The 27,886-nt window shown below is 39.0% G+C and overlaps 1 pseudogene; it reads left to right on the top strand.

Moving 5' to 3' along the window:
* The first annotated feature begins 19,127 nt into the window (after window positions 1-19,127).
* On the top strand, window positions 19,128-27,534 carry LOC118857525 (annotated as a pseudogene).
* The last annotated feature ends 352 nt before the right edge of the window (window positions 27,535-27,886 follow it).

Below are 27,886 nucleotides of genomic sequence, written 5' to 3'. Positions count from 1 at the left end.
ACTCCATTCTTGATTCCCTCAGTTCTCTCACATACTTTGTACCCAGTTCTTTTCTACCATAGTAATATTTTGGTACATCTCTCTTTCTGACTTGACCTCCCTGGGGTGTATACCTCCCTGGGATAGGTATCCCTCTCTTGGAGGATCTTTAGGTTGATGATCTGAAGGCTATTTGAAGGAATCGAGAAGCAGCTTCACAGTCACTAAAATCACCTTCCTACCTAACATCTAAACACATTCCTTTACTCTCACACTCACCGTAGTGCCTAACCAGAATCACTCCAGTCCCTAAGTTTCATTCCATTGGCCTGTGGGACTCCTTTGGACTATCACAGAATTTGAAAACTTGAAGGAACCTCAGCATCAGTACAACGCATACACAAAAGGAATTCCCACTACAGCTTCCCGGACAAGACACTGTCCAGCTTCTGCCTGAAGACTTCCAAGGAGGTCTCCAAACTATTCCCAGCCCCAGCTGGCACTTGCAGATTGGATCTCCTAGAGAATGACTTCCTCAGTTTCACCGTGCTATAGGTCCACACTCTTAAAAGTCCATGAACCCCAAACACATTTACCTCTACATTGGTCAGCCAGAGAACACACTTAGCTCAAGGCCAAAACTATAGTCAGTCTGTCAATAAACATTTATTAAGTACCTACTGTGTTCCAGGCACTATACTAAACACTATACTAAGAAAGAGGCTCTCTAACTTCAAGGAGCTTATGATCTAATGGAGGCTGAAAAGTGAGAGGGGGTAAGGAAAGGAAGGTACCTAGTTTTTTTTTGGTGGGGGAGGAGGTTATAAATAGAGAAACCCAAAGTGCGAGCTAGAGGGAAATGAAGAGATGGCGGAGGCAGGCGGAGGGGGACTTCCCTTAAATAGAGGTTTGGAGGGGAGCTCCTCTCTGCTCTCTACTCAGAGGGGTAAGGGCGGAAGGTACTGATGAAGCATGAGGATCAAGGCTGATGGGATCTTTTAGGATGATGCAATTCCTAATGATGAGCTATAGTTTCAGGAAAGAAGCTCCACAGAGTACCTTGAACTTTGGTCTTTGTGCCTGGAGGATCCAACTTCTAAGTGTGAGTTGAGGGGGCAGAGCTGGGGGGCACTGCAAAGGGGCTCTATGCTCCCTTCATCACCGTTTTGAGACCTGTCTCTCAACCTCCAAATCAAACAGGTTACTTCTTGACTCTCTCAAATAGCCTTCCCGACCTCAGACTCAGAGATTCTCAAAGAGTGGGTCATATACTTCAAAGATCAAAGACACAAAAATCCCAAATGCACCAAATCATCTTTGCAACACTTTTTGTAGTAGCAAAGAATTGGAAACAAGGTAGGTGCCTATCAAGTGTGTTATAGTAGACAGAGTGCTGGACATAGAGTCAGAAAAGCCTACCATTGAATCCTGCCTCAGACATTTAGTAACTGTATGACGCTGAGGAAATGACTTAATCTCTCTGGGTCTCAGTTTTCTAATCTATAAATAAGGAGATTGGGCTCGATGACCTCTAGGGTCCCTTCCAGTTCAAAGGTACACTATAGTACATAAAGATAACGGAATGGTACCATGCTATGAAAAAACAATTGTCAAAGAAAACACATTAATACTATAATCTGCATTTTAGGCACAAGCCTGCCAGAAATATTTTTAATTAATTTAACATTTATTCTAATCAAAGCATTTTCTAGTTTAGAGAGAGAAATATCTAAACTGGCAGAGCATTCTCCTGCCCTTGGCAATCTTTCCACAATATAAAACAGTTTGAAGTAATATTTATAAGATTTTTGAGCACAAGAAAATATTACAATGATAAAATATCATTGCACCACTCAAGGTTGGGTAAAAGTTAATCTTTTGCTTCCTCAATCCAGAAAAATAGTCACTTAACTTTTGGGACTGCCCTTTTGTGAATCAGTTTCTTAAAAACCACTCAAAGCTTCTTTGACCACTCCCCTCAGGGGCTCTTCCCACCCCCATTACTCAAACTGAAAGAAAGTAATCAGAGACCTCCGGTCTTTGATCAATACCCTAATCCCTTCAGGAAATGGAGAAGAGAGCAGCTAGTTATACTAATCCCTTAAGGGACTAGGGAAGTGATGATTTAAATAGACTTAAATCTGGTTATTGCCCTTAATCCATTTGGACTTTAGCTTTAGTTCTTAACTTTTTTTCACTTTTCTAAAAGAAAGTGAAAAGAAAAAAAGGTCTTAGTGGAGGGCTTCCAGGACCTCCAGGAGGAAACCATCCAGCTCCTGCTGGAGTGAGTAGGAAATGTTCCTAGTCCAACAATTTCTAGAACTTTCTCCTGTAACTCTTCCACACAGCAGGCTTTTCTTTCTACAGTCTGAGTCCTGAGCAGGAAGCGGGTCACAGGGTGGCAAGAAGGTAGTAAATTTAGACTGGATTGCACTCAGACCTCTCTCCTTCCTGAGGTTTGTCTCCCGTGCCCAACTCCATCTCATCCCATCCCCAAGGTAGAAACCTCAATTCAAAAGTCCTTATCCACTAAAATAATATCACTTCATTCATGTCCAACTCTTCGGGACCCCATTGGGGGTTTTCTTGGCGGAGACACTACAGTGGTTGGCCATTTCCTTCTCCATAAAATGAAACTGATTATCTATATAATGATAATGATCAATATTGGCCCTGTTGAAGAGATGAGAAAATTCACCTTCTTACCTTCCTTCAACAGGAAGGGACTACGAGCACAGAATGTTGTATACGTTGCAAAAAGTGTCTAGGAGATAGAGCAGAGGCGATACTTTGGCTAGACTTCAGAGTGTTGGACTTGGCAGAATAGAGACCTGGATTCAAATCTAGCCTCGGACACTTACTAGTTATATGGCCCTAACCACGTCATTTAACTTCTCGGCCTGGGTTTCCTCATCTCTAAAACGAGAACAGTAATAACACCTACCTCACATGGTTGTTGGTAAAATAAATAAAATAAGGAAAATAAAACTTAGATAGCCTAAAAAGCTATGTAAATGCTATTATAATTATTTATAATTTATATCCTATCTGCCTCCATTTCCTCATGCGTAAAATGGGAAAATAATATCACTTCCCTCTCAAGGTTATGTGAGAATGAAACGAGATAATACATATAAAAGCACTTTGAAAACCTTAAAGCGCTATGTAAATGCTAGCTATTATCATTGTTATGCTGTCAGACGTGGCTGCTGGGTCAACTGGTTGGGCATATAATGGCGGCAATTCCTTTCAGGCATAGGTGGAACTAGATGTCCACTGAAATCCCTTCCAACTCTAAAATTCTGAGATTCTAAGAATTTATCTATCAACATGCATTTATTAAGCAAGCCAGGCACTATGCTAAGCTCTTGGGATACATAGTAAAAACAAAAAACAAAAACAAAACCCGGGCCTTCCCTCAAGGAGCTGACAAGATACAAAGAAATTTGTCCATACCAGATAAATATAGAATACATGGAAGGTAGCATTAAAGGGGAAGGAATGTTAAAGCTCCGAATTCACCGAGGCTAACAAGAAAGGCTGCTGCAATTCAGTCATATCTGACTCTTCGTGACCCTATTTGGGGTTTTCTTGGCAAAGATACTAGAGGGGTTTGCCATTTCCTTCATCAGCTCATTTTACAGTTGAGAAAACTGAGGCAAACAGGGTTAAGTGACTTGCATAGTGTCACATGCCTAACCCATGTCTGGGGCCAGATTTGAACTTAGGAAGATGAGTCTTCCTGACTCCAGGCACAGTTCTCTATCCGCTGCACCACCTAACTGCCCTGGCAAGAAAGGCTGAGGATAACAAAAAGGAGTTTGGGTTTGGTTTTTTCCAACTGTAGGCCACTACATTCCAATGGGGACATTTAACCTGGACGAGAAAAGATATAGAGAAAGGCAATTGAAAATTCATGTTCCATAGAACATGAATTAAATTTCTTCTGTTTAGCTCTAAAGGGCATAATCAGGATCAATGTTTGGAAATGGCCTAAAGAGATATTTCTGTTTGATTCAAGGAAACACTTCATCGTGGTAAATAGGCTGCCTCAGAAGATAAAGTTTACCATGCTCACTTGTGGTCCTCATCCAAGGGGATGACGAGAATATTCTTCTTGAAGGTTTACAAAGCATGAGAATGTTGTCGAGGGATTTCCGTATGGACAAGATTATCATAGCTTCTGAGATCCCTTCCAGCTCCGAGATTCTGTGATTCATGATTGGGGTGATTCATGCTTCATCCATTTGATTTGTCTCCTGTGGATAGTCAGGCTTCTCTCTTCCAGGTGGCCATGGATCTCAATGAGGAGATCTTTTACAGTGTTTGATCTAAGCAACGCAGTATTTTCCACAAACATAAGCATCTGAAGAACAGGACACTCCTCTCTCTTTGGGCTTTGTGTTCATGACACCTCAGAGGCTTTCAAAGCCCTGTCTGCCTAACTGCTTTGAGAAGGAGACTGCGTAAGTATAATTATACCCATTTTACAGATGAGGAAACTGAAGCTGAGTGGTTAACTAACTTGCCCAAATTCACATAGCTAATAATTAGCAGAGACAGAATTTCATGACTCAAACCTTTGTGATCTGATGCCAAATGTAGTACTCTTTGCCCTATAAGTTGTCTCTTTTTTAAAAAAAATTCCCAATTACATGTAAAGACAATTTTTAGCATTTATATTTTTAAATTTTTGAATTCCAAATTTTCTCTCTCTCCCCTTCACCTCTCCCTTCCCTGGAACGGTAAGCAATTTGATATAAGTTATACAATATAGTATCATTACAGTATAGTATTATGCAATCATGCGAAACCTATTTCTATATTGGTTAGTTGGTTGGTTGGTTGGTTGGTTGGTTGGTTGGTTGGCTGTTACTCTTTGTTCTTGAAGAAGACCGAAATGTCATCACTAGGTTGGGGTCAAGGTACAGTGTGTTCAACTGTGGCCGATCAGACCAACACTAGTTCGGAAGGCTCTACCACAGGTTGGACACAAATAGTCTATGCAAACATTTGGAATGGAGATGTCTGAATTTGCATATCTCGTGTTTCTGTTGAGCTACAGCAATCCTGCTTTGCTCATAGGGCACAATGCTTTCTTTGATGCAGACATCTAATTCATGCCGAGTGGTCTTTTGTCAGTGTCTCCTATGTCTCATATGAATTCCAAAGTTGATCAGAGAGACCTTCGGAGTGTCCTTACATCACTTCCTCTGACCTCCATGCGAGCACTTATCTTGTATAAGTTCTCTGCAAAAGTCATATCTTGCCTGGTAATATTCAGTCTTCCTAAAACAACTCAAATGGAAGGAATTTCGTTTCCTGGCATGTCGCTGGTATACTGTTCATGTTTAACAGGCATACAACAATGAGGTCAGCACAACAGCTCTTTAGACCTTCAGTTTGGTAGGCAGTCTAATACCTCTTCTCTCCCACAATTTCTTTCAGAGCCTCCCAAACCTTGAGTTAGCTCTGGCAATGTGTATGTCAACCTTGATATCCATTTGTACCTCCCTGGAAAGTATACGGCTAAGGTAAGTGAACTTATCCATAGCATTCACTATTTCTCCATTTGCTATAACCAATAGTTCCACATATGGGTGGTGTAGTGCTGGCTGGTGGAGAACCTGTGTTTTCTTGGTGTTAATTGTTAGGCCAAATATTTCCATATTAGTCACAGGAAACAAGACACAGACCAAAAAAAAAACCCATAAAAAAAGAAAGTTAAAAAATAGCATGCTTTGATCTGCAGTCAGACTCAGTTCTTTCTCTAGACATGAAAAGTATTTTTCATCAAGAGTCCTTTGGAATTGTCTTGGATCATTGTATTGCTGAGCATAGTTAAGTCATTCACAGTTGATCATTGTACAATATTGCTGTTATTGTTTACAGAGTTCTTCTGGTTCAGCTTACTTCACTTCGCATCAGTTAAAGTAAGTATAAGTTGTCTCTCTTACCCATCCTTTCTGAGCCAACTCAGATCCCTCTACAGTGATCTCTATGGCTAACTGATCTTTCCACTATGTATTTTCCTATAATACTTCTTGTCCATTCCATAGATTTTAACATGTGGTTATATTTAAATTAAAGAAGTATGGGAGTGTGTGAGGAGTCCCTCTCAGATAAATCTTCACCCACATAGAACTATATGTAGGTGATGGCAGCTGTCTCCTAATGTACTGATGCATGTAACAACGTTCAGGACAATAAACCATCACTGGTGTCGTGAGTAAATTCAATAAAGGCAAACTGAGGCACACACTCCAAGCAAAATCAGTTTATTAACAGTGACATGTATAACTGTAAACAAAGCAGTTCAGACTGGCTACCTCAGTAAGTCCAGTGACTCCAGTGAGAAGGAGATGGAGAGAAATCCTCTTTATTGACACACAGGAAAGAAAGGGGTCTAGGAATATTACAACTGGCTATACTAAGAAAGTGGGTTGGCATTGAGATGCGGCTAACAACGCCCCTCTCTGAAAATTAAGGAATGTTAATTGCTTTATAAGTACTAGTCTGCCTCTTGTAATCTTGGTTAGGAGATCAGTCCTCCCAGGCTTGCTGTGGCCTTTGGGGAAAATAAAATCTCCCCAAATTGCACAAGGACAGACAACATGTCTTTTGGGGGATGGCACCAGGTTAAGCTGGTTGAGGCTTACAGACAACAAACAAATGTCCCAGGGGCTAATGGTATGAATGATAACAACTTTCCCTTAATTATTCCTTTAAACTAACTCAGAAGGAAAACTATATTCTTGAACAAGGTGAGTTCAGGCACATACCAACTCAATTATAAAATCAATACAGCATAGAATCAATTACATTATAAAATCAACACAGTAGAAATCAGAGGTAATATTAAAATTCTTTTCACACTGGGAGGGTCACAAATAATCTAAAAGGAGATCAACATGATACACATAAGGAATTCACCTTCCTAGGTCTGTAGCTTGAAAGGTTATTTCTACTCTATCTGGGGGATGTTGATTTACCTTAGGTTACAAATATCTCTTGCTTATCAACTTGAATAGAATATATGTTTAAATCCAAATGGAAATCACTACCTCCCCTACCTCCTTATACCTAATGCTCTCTCTCTCTCTCTCTGTCTCTCTCTCTGTCTCTGTCTCTGTCTCTCTGTCTGTCTCCCTCTCTCTATCTGTCTCTGTCTGTCTCTATCTCTCTGTCTCTGTCTCTCTCTCTATCTCTGTCTCTTTCTGTGTCTGTCTCTCTCTCCCTCTCTGTTTTTCTCTCTCGCTCTGTCTCTCTGTCTCTTTTCCTATCTTCATTCAAATCTTTCCCTTCATCCTCTAGCCATAACTGTATTCATCACACAACCTGCATTATTAATAGCCAAGAGGTTTCACTTATATAAAGGATAGAAATGAAAGAAAACAAAAGGTGGGGGATGGGGAGTACATTTGGTGAATAACAGTAGTAGTCAGTCCCAGGTACTGCAAAGCAGGTATCAGCTTTTCCTACTTTAGGCTCCTTGCCCTTTTTGTGCTGGAGGAAGAGGTCAAGGTTGGAGAAGTTGCACAGATTATGTTAATCTCTTAGAGAAAGGTAGGTATCAAGAAATGCCTTATCTTATTAATCCTTGTCCACAGCATCAGCCTCACAAACAGCAATTCATCATAATCAGGAGGATAAAGCTGGGAAGAAAACCATTTGGACAATCCAGCATCTACCCTCGTGGTTCTTCAAATGAAGAATGGACTCCCCAGTCAAGAACTCATGTACTCTGCACTCCTAGCCCCTCTTTTTTCATCTTATTTCTCCAAGGAACATTCACAAAAACTCTCCAACTCTCCCAGAAGTTTCCTCCCCATTTCAAAAGGTCACTAACTTACAGACTTTTGCATGGCTACACACAAATGCCAACATTTCTGTCTAAGTGGATGGTTATGTAATAAATGCAACCCCATGCTACTAAAAAGTGAATGCAGAGCCCAATGCATGACTGATTTTTCAAAGTGGGGTTTATTGAAGGACATAGAACTATCAGTCAAGTGCCAACATGGAGGGTAAGGATGTTAGAGTGTAACTGTACATGTTACATTCATGTCTTATCACCTTATCAACAGGACAGAAAGTAGTGAAACTTTGATAATACTTCTCTTCAGAATCATAGTATCTTTGGCAGGGTAAGTCATCAGTGGTGCATTCTGAGGCTGAGTCACTCTTGTTTACAAAGAGAAATTTATCAGCAAATTCTTGTTCTTATTTTGAAAGTTTCAGAAGCGCTAACTCAAAGGGTATGAATTAGTTAAGGTTAAGCTCATGGACCATTTTTTCTGATCTCATAACTGGCCTTCTGTGCAAGTCAATCTGGCACTCATTGAACACCCTCAAAAGTCTTAGTTATGGGTGTCTATTATCTGGACGGAAGATTTATACTGAAGAGTTCCTCATAATTAGCCTAAAGATGACATTTATTTAATAACCTTCAGGGGCAGTTATCTCAAGGTAAGCAGCCTAACCAATGTACTTCCTAATAATTATCCTGAGAATGGCATTAGAAGAAGCTGTTGTAAAATATTTATAGCTGCTCTTTTTGTGGTGGCAAAAAAATTGTAAATTGAGGAGATGCCCATTGTTGGGGAATGGCTGAATGAGTCGTAGTACATGATTGTGATGGAAGACGATTGTCCTGTAAGAAATGATGAATAGGATGGTTTAAGAGAAACTTGGAGAAACATATATGAATTGATGTAAAGTGAAATGAGCAGAACCAGGAGAACATGGTACATAGTAACAGCGATATTGTAATGATGGTCGACTATGAAAAATTTAGCTAATATGATCAAGACAATAATCCAAGACAATGCCAAAGGACCTATGATGAAATAATGCTACCCATTTCCGGAGAGAACGCTATGAACTCTGGGTGCAGATTGAAGCATACTTTTTTTAAACTTTATTTTTCTTAGTTTATGTGTGTTTTTCTTTTGCAACATGGCTAATATGGAAATATGTTTTATATGACTTCACAGGTATAGTTGATATCACATCACTTGCCTTCTCAAGAAATGAGAGAGGGGTAAGGAGAAGGGAGAGAATTTGAAACTCAAATTTTTTGGAAATGAATGCTAAAAATCATTTTACATGTAATTGAGGAATATTTAACAAAATCAATAAAATACATTTTAAAAAAGAAGCCATTATCTTAAAGTAAGGTTTCTTGCAAAAAGTACAAGGGGGGAAACTGATGGACTTTTAACAGGTAAACCATGCAATTCAATGCAGTTATTCCTCATCATAATAAACTACATGTAATAATTTAAAGACTGTAATAAGCTACATTTGATAGAAATATTCCTTCATTAATAAAGGAAATCTCCAAAAAAAGGGAGGGTGCTGGCTGTTTCAGTACACAGTAAGTAGTAAATGAATGTGGTCCTATATATGGACCAGTGCATCACTTAGCCTTACTTTTCTATATGGAAATTCATAGATCAGTAGCACTTCAAACTGTGAGGTGGGTCATAATGTCACATAAGGCACAGGTCAATGAAAAGGTCATCCAGAGCACTATAACAGTTCCAGTGGGTGGGGCAGAGGGGACAGGGGAGGTATCCAACATGCTGGGGACTTTTCCTTGCTATCTCTTGACATTATGGAGATATCAGTGGAGCACAGACTGTCCATTTTTATGCCTTACGACATTAAGACCAAACTAACTTCTTTTTTGATAATACATTTCTCCAATGACATCCTTTACTACTCTTGCATTTGTAATGTGTTATAGCCTAGTCCCATGGACCATGACCTCTCCATTGCCCTTTTAGTTATGATCAACATTAGTTTGCGAGACTATAGTCTTCTTTGGTTCACAGTTATGCAACATCATCAGAAAAATATTGATATTAGTCTAAAATAGAAAGAAATCCAGAAGAGGACATAAATAAGGTAATTTTATTTTCATTTTACTAATTTTAGCATATACTATTTAAAAAATAAACTATATGTGGCAGAAATTTATAAATTCATGTGCAATCCTTTTTTCTGTTCTTTTCATTTAGGAATAGTTATGTTTATTGATGATTGTTATTTTCATAATAAAAATTAAATTAAAAACACTTTGTTTCAAAGAAAAGTTTGGAGTCATTAAAAAAAACCTTGCCAGTTTTCAAAGGCAATACAGCCTTTCTTCTTCTTCTTTAACTGTATCTCAGTGCCTGCCCAAAGTGTATACAGTAGTGAATGAGTCCTATGGCTTGTGCATACAACTGTAATTCAGAATCTTAACCACGTTTGCTCAAACTTTTTGATCTCAGAAACCCTTTATACTCTTAAAAGTGATTGAGCATCCCCTCCCAAAGAGCTTTTGATTATGTAGGCTATTTATATTTATTAACATAAATATAATCAATCTGACCATAGTAGAAATTGAAATGTTTTATTATAAAATGATTATTTTGACCTCAGAGATCCTGCCCCCACCCTGAAAGGGCCTCGGTGACTTCCAAGGATCCCTGGAGCACACTTCGAGAATCACTGGTCTAGATAATAGCCATGTGGAGGATCTCACTATCTAGAAGGAATTCTCTTCAACTTGGACTCTGGGCTGGATCTCCCACGTCCAGCAAGCTTTGGCAGATACCTTTGGTGAGCATAGATCTTCCCTGTTTTATCCCTTTCTTGATATTACTGATCACAATATATAGAAAAAAGATTATTTATATTGTTAGACAGCTAGGTGGCACAGTGGATAGAATGTCAGACCTAGAGTCAGGAAGACTTGAGTTCAACTCCTGCCTCAGATACTAATTGAGTGACCCATGCTGGGTAAGTCAGTTAATCTGTCTGCCTTAACTTCCTCACTTGTCAAATGGGGATGAGAACAGCACCTACCTCCCAGGATTGTTGTGAAGATTGGATGAAATACTTTGTAAAATGTTTTTCAAACTTTGAAACTCTAATAAATCTATTATTGTTGTGTTTGTTATATCATTAAGGAATCTTGAATAACTTTGGCATTTACCTCAGAGTATTGGAGGCATCTTGTTTAAGGAAAAGCTTTAAGGCGGCATTTTGCTCTACTGAATAGAGCTTTCTTATACACGCAATAAATAATTAGGACTGTGAGACCTTGTATTCTCTATATCTTTTAGTCAATTGTCTGATGGTAAAGGTATAAACTGAGGCAGCTATGTGGCTCAATGGATAGAGCACTGGGACTGGAATCAGGGAGACGTGAGTTCAAATTAGCCTCAGACACTTACTAGCTGTGTGACACTAGGCAAGTCACTTAACCTCTGCATTAACCCACTGGAGATAGAAATGGCAAAGCACTCCAGTATCCAAGAAAACCCAATGGACAGTACTAGTCCATGGGGTCATGAATAGCCAGACAAGATTGAACAACAACAACAAAAGTACAAATTACTATTGATTATTATTTCCAAATTATGACTATTCCATTCTAATACCCTCATTAAGAATATCTGCAACATGTGTGTTATTCTTATAAAAACTGTACATAGACGAGAAAGTAGGCAGTATGGGTTGATAGGTATTGACAGCCACTCAGTATCTTCCCCTCCTTTAGTCAATCCCTCAATGATCCCAAAATTGTGTCACTTCCAACACAAACTCTCTCTGTGTATACTTGGTCCAGTCTATCTTCTTTTCCCATCTTTGTTTCCTTTGGTGCCATTTCACTATTCTACGAGCAAATGCAGAACTCATGAGAATCAAAATATGGTGGCTCCAATATATTGCTATTGAAAATAATTTGTAATAAAAATCCTTTTAGATCTTTTCTATCCTTCATCTGACTGTTGTTCTCCTTCCAGATGCATTTTTAAATGCCCTTGGGAAGACTTTGCTCAGTTGGGTGTCTAACTAAGACTTCTTTAAACTGATTTTTCCCTTCACTGCTCTTTGTTTTATGAAATGATACTTCTCCATTCACTTCTATAAGATTTTGCAACTGAGTCTATAGTCTAAACTGATGTTACCCTATCTCTCCCCTTACCAAGTAAGCCAAGTATTTGCTGAATTCATTTTTAGGATATCTTGGTCTTCTCATTATGACAATAATGGCCACATTATAGAAACATAGATCTAGAGCTTAAAGAGACATCAGAAGCCATCTAGGCCAACGACCTTATGTAATAATTGAAGAAACTGAGGACCAAGGAGGTTGTGATTTGCCCAAGGTCATAGAGACAGTAAGCAGTAGAAATAGGATTTGAACCCAGGTCCTCTGACTACAGGCAGTATGAAATTCTTATAATTGGCAGGTTGATAAAAGTTGATGGCTTTTCCTCTACCCATCTGATATTTTTTGGCATCAAAAACTTGTTTAAATAATCTCCCTGGAGCTATTTTAATTGCATACTGCATAATTTTCTTATTTTTAATCTTTTTTTCTAGCTTTGCATTAATTTCGATATTTGTTCTAGCAAGTTGGCAGTCTGACTATACACAAACAGCTGATTAAAGAATGACACTCATATCAGTAACAAGTCATTTTCCCTCTCTTAAAATATGATTAATTTGATTTTTTTAGTAATATTATTCTGTGCTCACCACATCCAGTCCCTTCTGATTCTCCTCTCAAAGAAAACATTGAAGATGTATACATGTGAGGCTTCTATGGAATCAACACTTTTCTCCATCTTTTTAAAAAAATATTTTATTTATAATTCATGGAATAAAACAAGCATTTCCACAAATACAATAAAAAGATGGTTGCACATGAAACTGCAAATATACTATACTACCATCTTTTCTTCTGAACCATGGTTTCCGAGGCACAGAGTATTCCAAAAATCTTAGTGCAGTTTTAATCCACTAGTGCTTGGAAGTATACTAAGACCTGTATTTTTCATCATTCTCACTTATGAAAAATATAGTGGATAGAAAATTGTCCTTGAAGCCAAAAACACCTGAGTTCAAGTTTCACCGCTGACACACACTGGTCATGTGATCCTGAGCACGTCACTTAACCTCTAAACTCTTTAGGAAACTCTTTAGGACTCTAATTTGCAGGAATAGTGCTCACCTGCACTGATCAAGTGAGTTATCTCACCTACAAGTTCCCTATACCAGTAAAATTCTCATCTTATAGTCACCATTAAAGTCACCTGGTACCAAAATATATCTTGATTTCATTTGGAGGGTTTTATAAAATTCTGAGGCTTTCTCAACCTCTCCATCCTCTACGACAGATATTGGAACATAAGCAACAATTATTTGTCTTTTTGCAAATATCTATGAGAAGCAAATACATGGGGTAGTGGAAGGAGAGCTAGCCACGGTGCTAGGAAGAATTGAATTAAGTCCCACCTTTTAACACTTACAGGCTGTGCAAACCTAGGCAAGTTACCTAACTTCTCAGTGTTCTAAGGCTACCTTCTGGGATAATAAGCTGTAGATAAGGTGTTTTGTGGCTGAGTTGTTTCAATCGTGTCCAACTCTTCATGTTCCCATTTGGAGTTTTCTTGGCAAAGATATTGGAGTGGTTTGCCATTTCCTTCTACACATCATTTTGCAGATGAGGAACTGAGGTAAACAAGGTTAAGTGACTTGCCCAGGGTTACATGGTGTCTGAGGCTGGATTTGAACTCAGGTCTACTGACTCTAGGGCTGGAGCTCTATCCACTGCACCACCAAACTGCTCAGTTGAGGTGTTGGCTAGCCTTAACAAAGAGAGTTTCCTCACCTGGGAGTTCCCTTTCCCAGTGAAATCATAGATCCAGCCCCTATCTGTCATAAGCATTATAATACAAAATAACTAAATTTCCTAGAAATGATATTTCTTAGTGCCTTTGAATAAACAATAAAACTTACTTTGCCGGTTCCTTTATTTGCATCTCCAAGAAGAACTTGTAAGCCATCCTTCCATGTAACTAGAATATTCTTCTCTCAATGGTTCCATTGACAGGGAAAATATCATAATTGATATGATTTAGTTCCTGCTAGTAGTATGTTCATTTGATCAGTGGGCAGGGGATTAGAGTACTAAATATAATGAAGGCAATATCTGTAGTTGGTCTAAAAACAGAACCCATTCTCTTTCCCCAAAAACTTACCCCTTTTCCAGACTTCTTTTTCTCTGTCAAGGGCGCCACCATCCTTTTAGTAACTCAGGTTCAAAACCTTTGGGTTGTCTTCAACTTCCTTTCTCTCTGTCTTATCACATATCAAACCAACAACTGCTGAATGTCTTTCATTTCTTTCTCTCCCAATTTTTCATTTATATGTCCTTCTATCCAGTCACACTAGATCAGGCCCTCGTCTATCTCTCATTTGGATGGTTGCAATAATCTTTCAGTTAGGCCCCACGTGACTCAAGTCTTGCCCCACCTTAGTCCATGCTCTTTACTATTGCCAAAGTGATTTTCCTAAAGCATAGGTCCAACCATATCATGCCCTTATTTAATAAACTCATATGTCTTCCTGTTACCTCTAGGAAAGAAAAGAAAGAGAGAAAGAAAGAAAGAGAGAGAGAGAGAGAGAGAGAGAGAGAGAGAGAGAGAGAGAGAGAGAGAGAAAGAAAGAAAGAAAGAAAGAAAGAGGTAGCGAGAGGAAGGAAGGAAAGAAGGAAGGAAGGAAAGAAGGAAGGAAGGAAAGAAGGAAGGAAGGAAGGAAGGAAGGAAGGAAGGAAGGAAGGAAGGAAGGCAGGCTCCTCTGGCATTTAAAGCTCTTCATAACCTGACCCCTTCCTATCTTTGCAATTTTTTAACACCTCATTCTCCTCTACAACTCTAGGGTCTGGCCATATTGGTCTACTTGCTATTCCTCACACACAACATTCCACTTCCTAGCCCAATGCCTTTCACAGAGGCCCAGAATGCTCTCCCTTCCAAATTCCATCTCTTAGATTCTCTGGCTTTCTTTAAGACTTGGCTGCAGCACAGATTTTTCCCAAGGTGCCTTTCCTGGTCCCCACAGCTGCTACCATTAAGGAACTAGTTCTCAAAATGTGGTCTGGGGATCTCTAGAGATCTTTAAGACCCTTCTGTGGGGATCCACACATTCAAAACTATTCTCATAATAATATTGACATTTTAATTTCTAACATAGTAAATATAGATATAATTTACATAATGGGGGAGGGGAGTCATCAATAATTTTTGAGAGGGTAAGGGGATCCTGAGACCAACAAATTTGAGAACTAGTGCTCTAAGGCTATCTTCCACCTACTTTCTATTTATCCTCTATGTACTAATTTTTATATGTTTTCTCCCCCATTAGAAAGTAAGGTTCCTTGAGGGAAGGAACTATTTTGTAAGGACAGTGCCTGGAAAATATATAGTTAGTGCTTAATAAATGTTGATTGAATAATGGTAGCTTCCTTACTGGTCTTTTCTCCCCTTCAATGAATCCTTCATGCCATTAGATTAATTTTCCTTAAACATAAATCTGATTAAGATCATAAAATCATAGAACCAGAGCTATCATCCCTCAACTCAAGCCTCTTCAATCGATGTCTCTGCTAAGATTACTTTGAAGGAACCTTGTTATATTGTTCAACCTCCACAATTTGCAGATGAGGAAACTGAAGCCCACAGAGTGGAACTGACTAATTGATGGCCACATTCCTAGTAAGTAGCAGACACAGGGAGAGAATCCAGGTCTCTTGATTCAGTACTCTTCCTGTTATATCAGGTTTTTCTTGTATGCTGTTGCTTCATTGGTTCCTGTAGATAAAACTACTGGGGTCTGGGAGATATTGTTTGCCTCCAATGAAACAGAACTAGACACACAGGAATAATGCCGTTTTCACTCCTAGACAGAGCCACTTTCCCAGCTCCAGGATGAAGTCTCTGCAAATTGTGTCACCACCTCTCAGCATGCACCAGAGGGAGCTAGTGTCTACCATAAGACCGCTGGATCCTTCCATGAGCTGCTATTTCAATGTGGGTTGAGTTGGCAACTTTCCCATCACCTCCTACTCTGGCCCTGAGTTATTTGTCTCAATAAAGATTTAGTGTGAGTTGTAACCCACTGATTTATTTTTTATTTTTTTGGACTGAAAACAATCTACACATCTCCTGTTCCTGTATATTTTGGGTTTCTACATAGTAGGCAGCAGTATATCCCAGGCTACCACATATACCCAAGGGGAACTCAAAAAAGACCTCCAAAAAAATTCTCAGCTACAATTTAGAGATTTTATAGATGAGAAAACAGATTGAGAGGTCCCAGGTCACAGAGATAGTAAGTGACAGAGCTAGAATTTGAAGCCAGCTGCTTCATTTGAAGCCAGGTCCTTTGATTTCCCATTGAATCGCATTTCTTTCTTTGGAGAGGCAGTGTGTTACAATGGAAAGAACACTCACTGAGTAGGATACCTGGGTCCTGCATCTCATCTGTCTGACCCTGGCCAAGTTGTTTAATGGTCTGGGCCCTGCTTCCTTACTTACACAGGATATCCCCAAAATCTTAGTGTGGTTATAAGCTATTCCAGCTTATTTGTTTATATATAAACATATATGTTCTATATTTGAAATATATGCATATGTTCAAATATTTATATATTTAAATCCATATTAATTTAAGCCTATAGATACAAATATATTTATTTGTATATTTGTGTTTACGTGCATTTAAATACACCTATATTTATAAATATACTTATTTATGTATTTAAATGTATATTCACATACATGTTTACATATTTAAATATCCTCATTTTCAAATATATTTAAATCTATATCATAGTTTTATATTTATCATCTATTAGTATATTTGTATATTTAAACTTTTACATGCATTTCAATATGTTCATATATTTAAATGTATTTGTGTTTATAAATATTTATATTTAAATACATTTGTAAACTTATTTGTATATTTTAAATTTATTTATATATTTAAATATATGCTTACATATTTCAAATATCTTTATAGATTCTAAATATGCTTATTTATATATTTAAATATATTTGTTTATATAAATAGCTGGGTGTCATGGTAGATAGAGCACAGGGCCTGGAGTCAGACAATTTATCTTCTTGAGTTCAAATCTGTCCTCAGACCTACTAGCTGTGTGACCCATGTCAAGTTACTTAACCTTGTTTGCCTCAGTTTCCTCATCTGTAAAATGAACTGAAAAAAGGAAATGGCAAATCACTCCAGCATGTCTGCCAAGAAAACCCCAAATGGGGTAACAGTCAGACATGACAGAAACAACTGAACAAGAATAATAAACAATTGTAGCTTGAAACTGCTCTTAGACTTTAGCAACACTGTATATAAGGTCTAACAGCTTAGATACCTGGAGGGTGATAATAAATATTGACTGACTGACCTGCTGCTACTGCTTCCCTTGGGGTTCTTGAGGTAAATATGGGGTTTGGGGAATCACTCATAAGCTTCCATCCAGCATGTTCCTCTAAATATCAATATCAATTAGATTTTATGAAGGGACATTTACTGAGAAGGTAAGCAAGCATGAAACTATCATAACATGCCCTTGAACCTGGAATCTACTCTCCCCTCTACACACCCACTCATCTCCCCAAATAAAATAAACCTAAAATGGTTGGTACAAAACATTTCACTCATCCCCCAATCTGGGCATGGGGTACTTCCTGGCCTTTGAAGAACTTTTCCTGCTTCTCAGCTTCCCCTCAAATTCACTTATGGGTATGGCGCAGCTAACAAACCAGTGGCTCCTTGTTTCCAGGATCCTGTGGGGTCAATTCCCTGCTGGTCTGGGCCAAACAGGTTGTTGCTCAGGACTGGCTCCTGACCACTCTCGACTGCTGCTTCTCTTCGAACTCCAGTTGCTAAGGGAATCTTTGCTGGTCCTTCCACCCTCCTGAAGCCCACAGTCATAACCTAGTCCTCTTCTCTGTCTCTGATATTCATTCCCTTAAAATCATTTAAGGAACACAAAAAGACAAAAAATGGGAGTGATAATATTTGTGCTTCCTAGCTCACAGGGTGGTTGGGAGAGAATCACAAAGCCTTATGTAAATGTGAGCTACTACTGCCCAGCTGCCCTTTAAGGGGCTCTACTCAATGCTATCCTAGGCTCTGGATTACTTTCCCATCTGGTTCTCAGTTGTTAGCTAATTCCAGATAAGGTCATAAGATTACAAGCATTTAGAACTAGATGGGACCTTTTGAGATTATCCAGTCCAATTCCCTCATTTTACAGATGAAAAAAAATGGAGGCCCAAAATTAAGTGACTTCCCAAGGCCACACAGCATCCTTAGCTCATGACCAATGCCTTCTATTAGACCATATCAGAGACTCAAGAACTCCAAAATGATCCTGAAAGCAGAGCTCACCAATGCCTCCAGCCATTGACTACCAACAAGATGTGACAAAGCAGGGTCTACCCTCTAGCTAAGAGCAATCCCCCAAACAAAGATGTAGGGGTCAACAGCCCTGGATTTGGAGTGAGAGAATCAAGGTTCCAATATTAGCCCCATAGCTGCTTAGAAATATGACATAGGACAAAGTTCTTCTCACCTCTAGGCTTCATCTTCCTTATATATTAAAGAAAGAGGTTACATTAGATGATCTCAAGGGTGCTAAATTCTAGGATTTACGACCCTGTAAGATTGTTCTAGCCCCATTTTCCTGTCCCATTACTGCATGTTTTCAGGTTAATTTCCCACTGACATCACTCATGGGTAGGACCTAGGTCAGAGGCCTAATTTGGAAACTTCCAAGCTGCAGTACTAGGGACAATTCCCTTGGCCTATCTACATCTCATTTTCCTCATCTGTAAAACAAGGAAAATAGGGATGCAGCCAAGATGGTTCTGTAAAAGGAAGGAACTATTGGAGCTCTTTCACAAATTCTGTGAGATAAGTCTAAAAAAGTGAATCTGAGCAGATTTGAGAGAATTAGGAGCCACTAGTAGACTGAGAGGGGTAGGAGTGCCAAGCACACAGAATTTCACCAGATCATACCAGCTGGGAACAGCAGAGGAACTGCCAGTCTGGGAGAGCTCTGGGTGAGCGAAATGGGAACAAGAGCAGGCCCAGGGCAGAAGTACCAGCTACGGCAGCAATCGAGCCCCAAACCTCTCAACCCAGGACTGGAGTCTGTTGGAACTACTGGAGACACCAGCTCGGAGCCTGCGGCTGCAGGAGCAGCTACCCCAGAGGCTTCCAGCCCACACACAGTCTAAAGGTTTGAAACTCAACTTCTTGAGCTTCTAGGAGCCATAATGGCCAGGTAAATCAGCTCTTACTCCCTCCCTCACCCAGATAATACTACCTCCAGAGAAACAGAGGAACCAGAAGTGGGGCTTCAGTAGCCATATAGCGAGAGAAGTTGGGAAGAAGACCCTTCTTGTGGTGGCTGAAGGAGACTAGTGCAGGAAGAGAGGTGTCCCAGAAGGCTTCACCTCAGCAGAACAACGAGAGTAACTGAGCCCAAGGGGGGTGGAGCTAACAAACGTCAACACCAGGACCCTAGACATGCCTTTGCACAGCCAGAGGAAGTGGCAGACACCAGCACAGAAAACAGCTGAGACCACCCATGCTGTAGAGCAGTCCTGGGGAAGAGGAGACTCCCAGCAGCCAGACCACCCCTCCCCCACACCTCACAAAACCAGAGGCCATAGCACACAAAGCCAGTGAGCAGGACCATATATCCCAACACAAGACACTTGGGATAGAGCCACCTGACCCACAGAAGCAGAGGTCCACTTTAGAAGCCTGGAGGAAAAAGAAAACACCATGAAAAAGCACGCTAAAAAGCCAAAAGACCATTGAATCATATTATGGAGACAGGGAAGATCAAAATGCCAATTCAGAAGAGGACAGCATAGACACTATACCCACATCTGAAACCTCAAAAGGGAAAGTGAACTGATCTCCAGACCAAAAGGCATTCCTGGAAGAACTCAAGGAGGGTTTTAAAAACCAAATGAGAGCGGTAGAAGAAAAAATGGAAAAGATGGAAAAAAATTCACTGATGAAAACAAATCTTTAAAAAGTAAAATCAGTGAAATGGTTAAGGAGAATCAGAATATAAATGGAGAAAATGTCCCATTGAAAAGTAAAATCAACCAATTGAAAAAGGAGATAGAGGAGCTAAAGGAAAAAAACAATACATTAAAAATTAGAATTGAGCAAGTAGAAGCTAATGACTATGAGACATCAAGTCAAACAAAATCTAAAGAATGAAAAAATAGAAGAAAACATGAAATATCTGATTGGAAAAACAACTGACCTGGAAAACAGATCCAGGAGAGACAATCTAAGAATTATTGGTCTACCTGAAAATCATGATGAAAAAAAGAGCCTGGACAATATCTTCCAAGAAATCCTTAAAGAAAATTGCTCTAAAGTCTTAGAACCGGAGGGTAAAATCATCATCGAGAGAATCCACTGGTCACCCCTTGAAAGAGATCCCAAATTGAAAACTCCAAGAAATATTATAGCCAAATTCCAGAATTACCAGGTCAAGGACAAATACTGCAAGCAGCTAGAAAGAAATAATTCAAATATCACAGAACTACAGTCAGGACCATGCAGGATCTTTCAGCTTCTATACTAAATGACAGGAGAAATTGGAATATGATATTCCAAAAGGCAAAGGAGCTTGGACTACAACCAAGGATCAAATACCCAGCAAAATTGAGCATAATTTTCCAGGCAAGGAGATGGACATTCAATGAAATAAAGGAATTCCCAACCTTCCTGATGAAAAGGCCAGAACTCAATGGAAAATTTGATCTTCAAATACAAAACTCAAGAGAGACATAAAAAGGTAAATGGAGGGCAGGGGACTTTTGTTAACTGATAAGGCAAATTATTTACATCCTTATGTAGGATTATATTGTTTTATATATATGTCAGTCTTGAGAATAGTACAGTTATTGTGACAATTGAAGGGGATATACATAGACTGTGGGTGTCAGCATAAAATAACTGATATAATGATAAAAATATAATTAAGAGATATAAAGGGATGGTTCTGGGAGAAAAGGTAAGGAGGTAATAGAAAATGAAGATGGCACGCATGAAGAGGCACAAAAACATATTATAGTAGAGGGAAAGAAGAGAGGGAGAAGAGCAGTATTTGAGCTCTACTCTCATGGGATTTAGTTCAAAAAGGGAATAACATACTCTGATAAGTATAGAAGTCAAACTTGTCCTACAGGCAGTAGGAGGGGAAAGCGGAAAGGGGAAAGAAAAGGGAGGGGTTGGTCAGAAGGCAGGGAAGATGTAACAAGGGGAAAAAGATAAGATAAGGGAGGGGAATCAAGAGGGAGGGTAAACTGAGGAAGGCGGTGGTCGAAAGCAAAACATCGTTGAGGAGTGGAAGGGAGAAGGGAGAAATGAAACCATAAATGGTGGAAAAAGAATGGAGAAAAAGGCACAGATAGTAATCATAACTGTGAATGTGAATAGGATGAACTCTCCCATAAAATGGAAGTGGATAGAAGAATGGATTAAAAACCATAGTCTTACAATATCTTGTTTACAAGAAACACATTTGAAATGGGGATACAGGGCAAAGGTAAAAGGCTGGAGTAGAATATATTGTGCCTTAGCTAAAGTAAAAAAAAAGCAGGGGTAGCAATCCTAATCTCAGACAAAGCAAAAGCAAAGATAGATATAATTAAAAGAGATAAGGAAGGACACTATATTCTGCTAAAAGGCACCATAAACATTGAGGCAATATCATTATATAACATATATGCACCAAGTAGTACAGCATGCAAATTCTTAGAGGAGAAGTTAAGGAAGTTACAGGAAGAAACAGACAGCAAAACTGTAATAGTGGGGGACCTCATCCCCCTCTCTGAACTTGATAAATCTAACCTCAAAATAAACAAGAAAGAAGTTTAGGAGGTGAATAGAATTTTACAAAAGGCAGATATGATAGACCTATGGAGAAAACTGAATGGGGATAGAAAGGAATATACTTTTTTCTCAGCAGTACATGGCACGTACTCAAAAATTGACCATGTACTAGGGCATAAAACCTCACAATCCAGTGCAGAAAGACAGAAGTAGTCAAAGCATCCTTTTCAGATAATAATGCAATAAAAATTATTCATAATAAAGAACCACGGAAAAATAAACTAAAAATTAATTGGAAACTAAATAATCTAATTCTAAAGAATTATTGTCCTGAATAATCTAATTCTAAAGTGGGCCAAGGAACAAATCATAGAAACAATTAATAACTTCTTTCAAGACAATGACAATAATTAGACAACATACCAAAACTTATGCGATGCATCAAAAGCAGTTCTTAGGGGAAATTTTATATCTCTAAATGCTTACATGAATAAAATAGAGGAAAAGGAGATCAATAAATTGGGCATACAACTGAAAAAGCTAGAAAAAGAACAAATTGAAAAACCCCAATTAAATACCAAATTAGAAATACTGAAAATCAAAGAAGAGATTTATAAAACTGAAATCAAGAAACCTATTAAATTAATAAATAAAACTAAGAGCTGGTTTTGTGAAAAAAAAAACAATAAAATTGATAAACCTTTGGTCAATTTGATTAAAAAAAAAGAATGAAGAAAACCAAATTACTGTATCAAAAATGAAAAGGGTGAATTCACCTCCAACGAAGAGGAAATTAAAACAATAATTAGGAATTATTTTGCCCAATTGTATACCCACAAATTTGAAAACTTTAGGGAAATGGATTAATATTTACAAAAATATAAATTGCCTAGGTTAACAGAAGAGGAAATAAAATACCTAAATAACCCCATCTCAGAAAAATAAATTGAGCAAGCCATCAATGAATTCCCTAGGAAAAAATCTCCAGGGCCAAATGGTTTTACATGTGAATTCTATCAAACATTTAAAGAATAATTAATTCCTATACTTTACAGACTATTTGGGAAAATAGGTGAAGAAGGAGTCCTACCAAATTCTTTTTATGACATAAATATGGTACTAATACCCAAACCAGGAAGAGTCAAAACAGAGAAAGAAAATTATAGACCAATTTCCCTAATGAATTTTGATGCAAAAATTTTAAATAAAATATTAGCAGAAAGATTGCAGCAACTTATCACGAGAATAATACACTACAACCAGGTAGGATTTATTCCAGGAATGCAAGGCTGGTTCAATATTAGGAAAACTATCAGCGTAATTGATCATATCAACAGCAAAACTAGCAGAAACCATACGATCATCTCAATAGATGCAGAAAAAGCCTTCGACGAAATACAATACCCATTCCTATTAAAAACACTAGAAAGCATAGGAATAAATGGAGCCTTCCTTAAAATTATAAATAGCATCTACCTAAAACCATCAACAAGCATTATTTGTAATGGGGGATAAACTAGATGCATTCCCAATAAGATCAGGGGTGAAGCAAGGATGTCCATTATCACCCATATTATTCAATTTGGTACTAGAAATGTTAGCTGTAGCAATAAGAGAAGAAAAAAATTGAAGGAATTAGAATAAGCAAAGAAACTAAATTATCACTTTTTGCAGACAATATAATGATTTACTTAGAGAATCAAGTAAAAAACTACTTGAAAAAATAAAAAACTTTAGCAAAGTTACTGGATATAAAATAAACCCACATAAATCCTTAGCATTCCTATGCATTACTAACAAAGCCCAACAGCAAGAGATAGAAAGAGAAATTCCATTCAAAGTTACTGTAGACACTAAAATGTTTGGGAGTCTACCTGCCAAGACAAACCCAGGGCCTATATGAACATAATTATGAAACACTTTTCATACAAATAAAGTCAGGTCTAAATAAATGGAAAAACATCAGTTCCTTGTGGTTAGGCCGAGCTAATATAATAAAAACAACAATTTCACCTAAATTAATTTACTTATTCAGTGCCATACCAATCGAAGTACCAAAAAATTATTTTACAGAGCTGGATAAAATAATAACAAAATTCATCTGGAAGAACAAGAGGTCCAGAATATCTAGGGAATTAATGAAAAGAAATGCTAAGGAAGGTAGCCTAGCCATACCAGATATTAAACTATACCAGAAAGCAGCAGTCATCAAAACTACTTGGTACTGGCTAAGAAACAGAGTGGTGGATCAGTGGAATAGGTTAGATACACAAGATACAGTAGTCAACGACTATAGCAATCTACTCTTTGATAAACCCAAAAAAATCTAGCTTCTGGGCTAAGAATTCACTATTTCACTAAAACTGCTGGGAAAATTAGAAAATGGTAGGGCAGAAACTGAGCAGATCAATATCTTACACCGTATACCAAAATAAAGTCAAAATGGGATCATGATTTAGGAATGAAGACTGATACTATAAGCAATTTGAGAGAGCAAGGAATAGTTTACCTATCAGATTTATGGGAAAGGAAAGAATTCATGACACAGCAAGAGATAGAGAGCATTACAAAATGCAAAATGGATAATTTTCATTATGTTAAATTGAAAAGTTTTTGTATAAAAAAGCCAATGCAACAAAGATTAGGAGGGAAGCAGAAAATTGGGAGAAAATCTTTGCAACTAGTGTCTCTGATAAAGGCCTCATCTCTAAAATATACAGGGAACTGAGCCAAATTTATAGGAATACAAGTCATTCCCCAATTGAGAAATGGTCAGAGGATACGAATAGGCCATTTTCAGAGAAAGAAATTGAAGATATCTACAGGCATATGAAAAAATGCTCTAAATCACTACTTATTAGAGAAATGCAAATCAAAACAACTCTTAGGTACCACATTTCTCCTGTGAGATTGGCTAACATGACAAAACAGGAAAATGATAAATGCTGGAGAGGTTGCAGAAAAATTGGAACACTGTTAAATTGATGGTGGAGTTGTGAACTAATCCAGCCATTTTGGAGAGCAATTTGGAACTATGCCCAAAGGGTTATAAAAATGTGCATACCTTTTGACCCAGCAATACCACTTCTAGGGCTGTATCCCAAAGAGATTACAAAAGTGGGAAAGGCACCCATATATACAAAAATATTTATAGCAGCTCTTTTTGTGGTAGCAAAGAATTGGAAATCAAAGGGATGCCCATCAATTGGGGAATGGCTGAACAAGTTGTAGTATATGAATGTAATGGAATGCTACTGTGCTATAAGAGATGGGGAAGATAGAGACTTCATAATAACCTGGAAAAACCTACATGATATAACACTGACTGAGCGGAGCAGAACCAGAAGAACATTGTACACAACCCCAGATATATTGATTCTGTAATGACTAACCTCAATAGACTTGGCTGTTCTCAGCAATACAAGGTTCAAAGACAACCCCAAATGACTCATGAGAGAGCTATGTACAGCCAGGGAAGGAACTATGGAGTCTGAATGCAGACTGAGGCAAACTATTTGCTCCTTTTTTTCTTTTTTTTCTCTCTCTCTCTCTTTTTTTTTTTTGGTGGGGAGGGGTTGTTTCTTCTTTCCCATGATTCATTCCATTGGTCATAATTCTTCTTTACAACTTGACTATTGTGTAAATAAGTTTAATGTGAAGTTATATGTAGAAGATATATCAGATTCCATGCCATCTGGGGGAGGAGAAGGGAGGGGGCAAGAAAGTCTGGAACTCAAAATCATGTAGAACTGAGTATTGTAAACTAAAAATAAAAATCTTAATTAAAAAAAGAATTCGGCTATACATTGTTAGGCATTCTTCATATGTTTGCTTTGCTAAACTGCTTCTTTATGTTACAAGGGAGTATTTTGTTGGAGGGGGTAGAATTTGGGGAGGTGGCAGTTATATAAAAAGATGTGAAAACATCAATAAAACATTTTAAAAAGCAAAAAAAATAAGGAAAATAAAAATAGGCAGCCACTTCTGGAGCAGGCAAGATGGTGGTGCTGGAATAGCTGTTCATGAGCCTGTACTCAGTACCTTGGTTGTCTCCATGAGTGGCCTGTCCCTGCAGCACAGTAACCTGAGTAATTTAGACCAAGGACAGGTAGAGATCTTGATCTCATCAATAGACTCTCCAAGTCCTCCCCTCTTCCTAAGTTTCCTATTACTATTGACACCAACAGAACTCCCAGCCACCCAGGCTCCACAATCTGTCATCTCCTCCCTCTCTCTTTCATCTCTCGTATCCAATCTATTGTCAAGACTTGTTGATTTTACCTTCCAAATATCTCCAGGATACACTCCCTTCTCTCCTCTGCCATAGCCACTGCTCTGGTGTAGGCCATCATTACTTCACACCTGAGCTATTGCTAGAGCCTTCAGGTTGGTCTCTCTGCCTTAAGTTTCTCCCCACCCTGGGTCGTCCTGCCCTCAGCTGTCCAAATGATCATCCTAAAGTCTAGGTCTGGCCACATCACCTCCACCCCCCATTCAATACACTCCAGCGGTTCCCTATCATCTCCAGAATAAAACATAAAATCCTCTGACATTCAAAACTCTCCATAACCTGGCCACCACTTACCTTTCCAGTCTTCCTACACCATACTCCCTGACATGGACTCTTCAGTCCTGAGACACTGGCCTCCTGGCTGTTCCTCACACAAGATGCTGCATCTCCCAACTTTGGGCACTTTTGCTGTCTGTCCCCCATGCCTGAAATTCTCTCCCTCCTCCCCAACTCCTGGTCTCCCTGGCTTCCTTCAAGTTTCCTCCATTAGACTGGGAATTCCTATAGATCAGGGACTGTTTTTTACCTTTCTTTGTATCCCCAATGCTTAGCTCAATGCCTGCCTTACATAGTAGGTATTTAATAAATGCTGGTTAACTAATTGAATGACATTCCTCAGTGCCATTATAATGATAAAGAACTTCAGATTTACTTCTATAGAACAACATGTAGGTAACATCTTTATGGGCAGTAAATGACCCATGGTGTCCTCTTCTTTCTGCCTGAGTATCTGCATGGAACTGCCCTACCTAATACTCCACATTGTGAGTTCCCAATAATCTAGAAACCCTTCTCCTCCCCATCTCATTCTATCCCATCCCATCCCCCTAGACACAAGTATATCACATACTTCAATGACAAGACAATTAAGATCTGGACCGAGATTCTCTTTAATCATTGTTCTGATGAGTGCCAGTCATTTGCACCTATCTATACTAACTCCTCCCTCATGTAAAACTTTCCAGAGCTGAACTTTGGGAGGGTGGGCATCGATGTTACTGTGATGTCAGTACAAAGTGGAAAATGATCCTCTCACCCCTCACCAGACAGCTTCCCATCTGGATCCTGTTCCAGAATGGTAAAGAAGTGACTGTGGTGAGCTCACTAGGACCCTGGTGGCCCCTAACCCCTAGCCTTATCCCCCAGCTAAGGACATGGCCAGCTCCCACTGGCCCACCAGGTGAAGGCCAAGCAGTGGCCAGACCTGGAAGAGATTCACTGGGACCTGAAGCCCAACAGCATCACTCCCCGCCCCAGCCCGACGCTGAGCCCAACCCTAACCTGCCCAGAGGCAGCCACCACTGCTGCCTGGCCTGCACAAAATACTTCATTGATGCTGCCAGCCTGAAGCATCATTTGAAATACAAAGATCTCCAAAAAAGGCTGAAGCAGCTGACAGTAGAACCCTACAGACAGGAAGAAACAGAGTGGGCAGCAGGCATGGGCTCTTATGTGCCCCCCAAATGGTTGGCAATGCCCACAGAGATTTATCCCCCGAGATATCTGATATGGAGGTGGCCAACTGATGCTTCCCAAGGCAGAAGAAACCACTGTTGGATAGCCATGCTAGGCTTGGCTGGCTGAGCCAACACTAGGAGCGGAATCTTCTTACTTTTCCCCAATAAAGGAGCTGAGCTGCTTTTAAAAAAAAAGGCCATGGTAACCCCAGATTGACAAGAAAAATGGGAGAGGAGAAAGGGAGAGAATAAGGATTTATATAGTGCCTCCTGTGTGCCAGGTGCTGTGCTAAATGCTTTACAAATATCTCATTTGAAAGGGCAGGCTATCTCTTGGACACAGTTTGAGGGGAATGTTATCCTTGAGTTCAGGATGAATGAATTGTAAATGTTCCCAAAAAGCGGACCAAGGCCAGAGATG

The sequence above is a fragment of the Trichosurus vulpecula genome, chromosome 7 (assembly GCF_011100635.1).
Source record: "Trichosurus vulpecula isolate mTriVul1 chromosome 7, mTriVul1.pri, whole genome shotgun sequence".
NCBI classification, from domain to species: domain Eukaryota; kingdom Metazoa; phylum Chordata; class Mammalia; order Diprotodontia; family Phalangeridae; genus Trichosurus; species Trichosurus vulpecula.
This window is presented reverse-complemented; position numbering and strand designations above follow the sequence as displayed.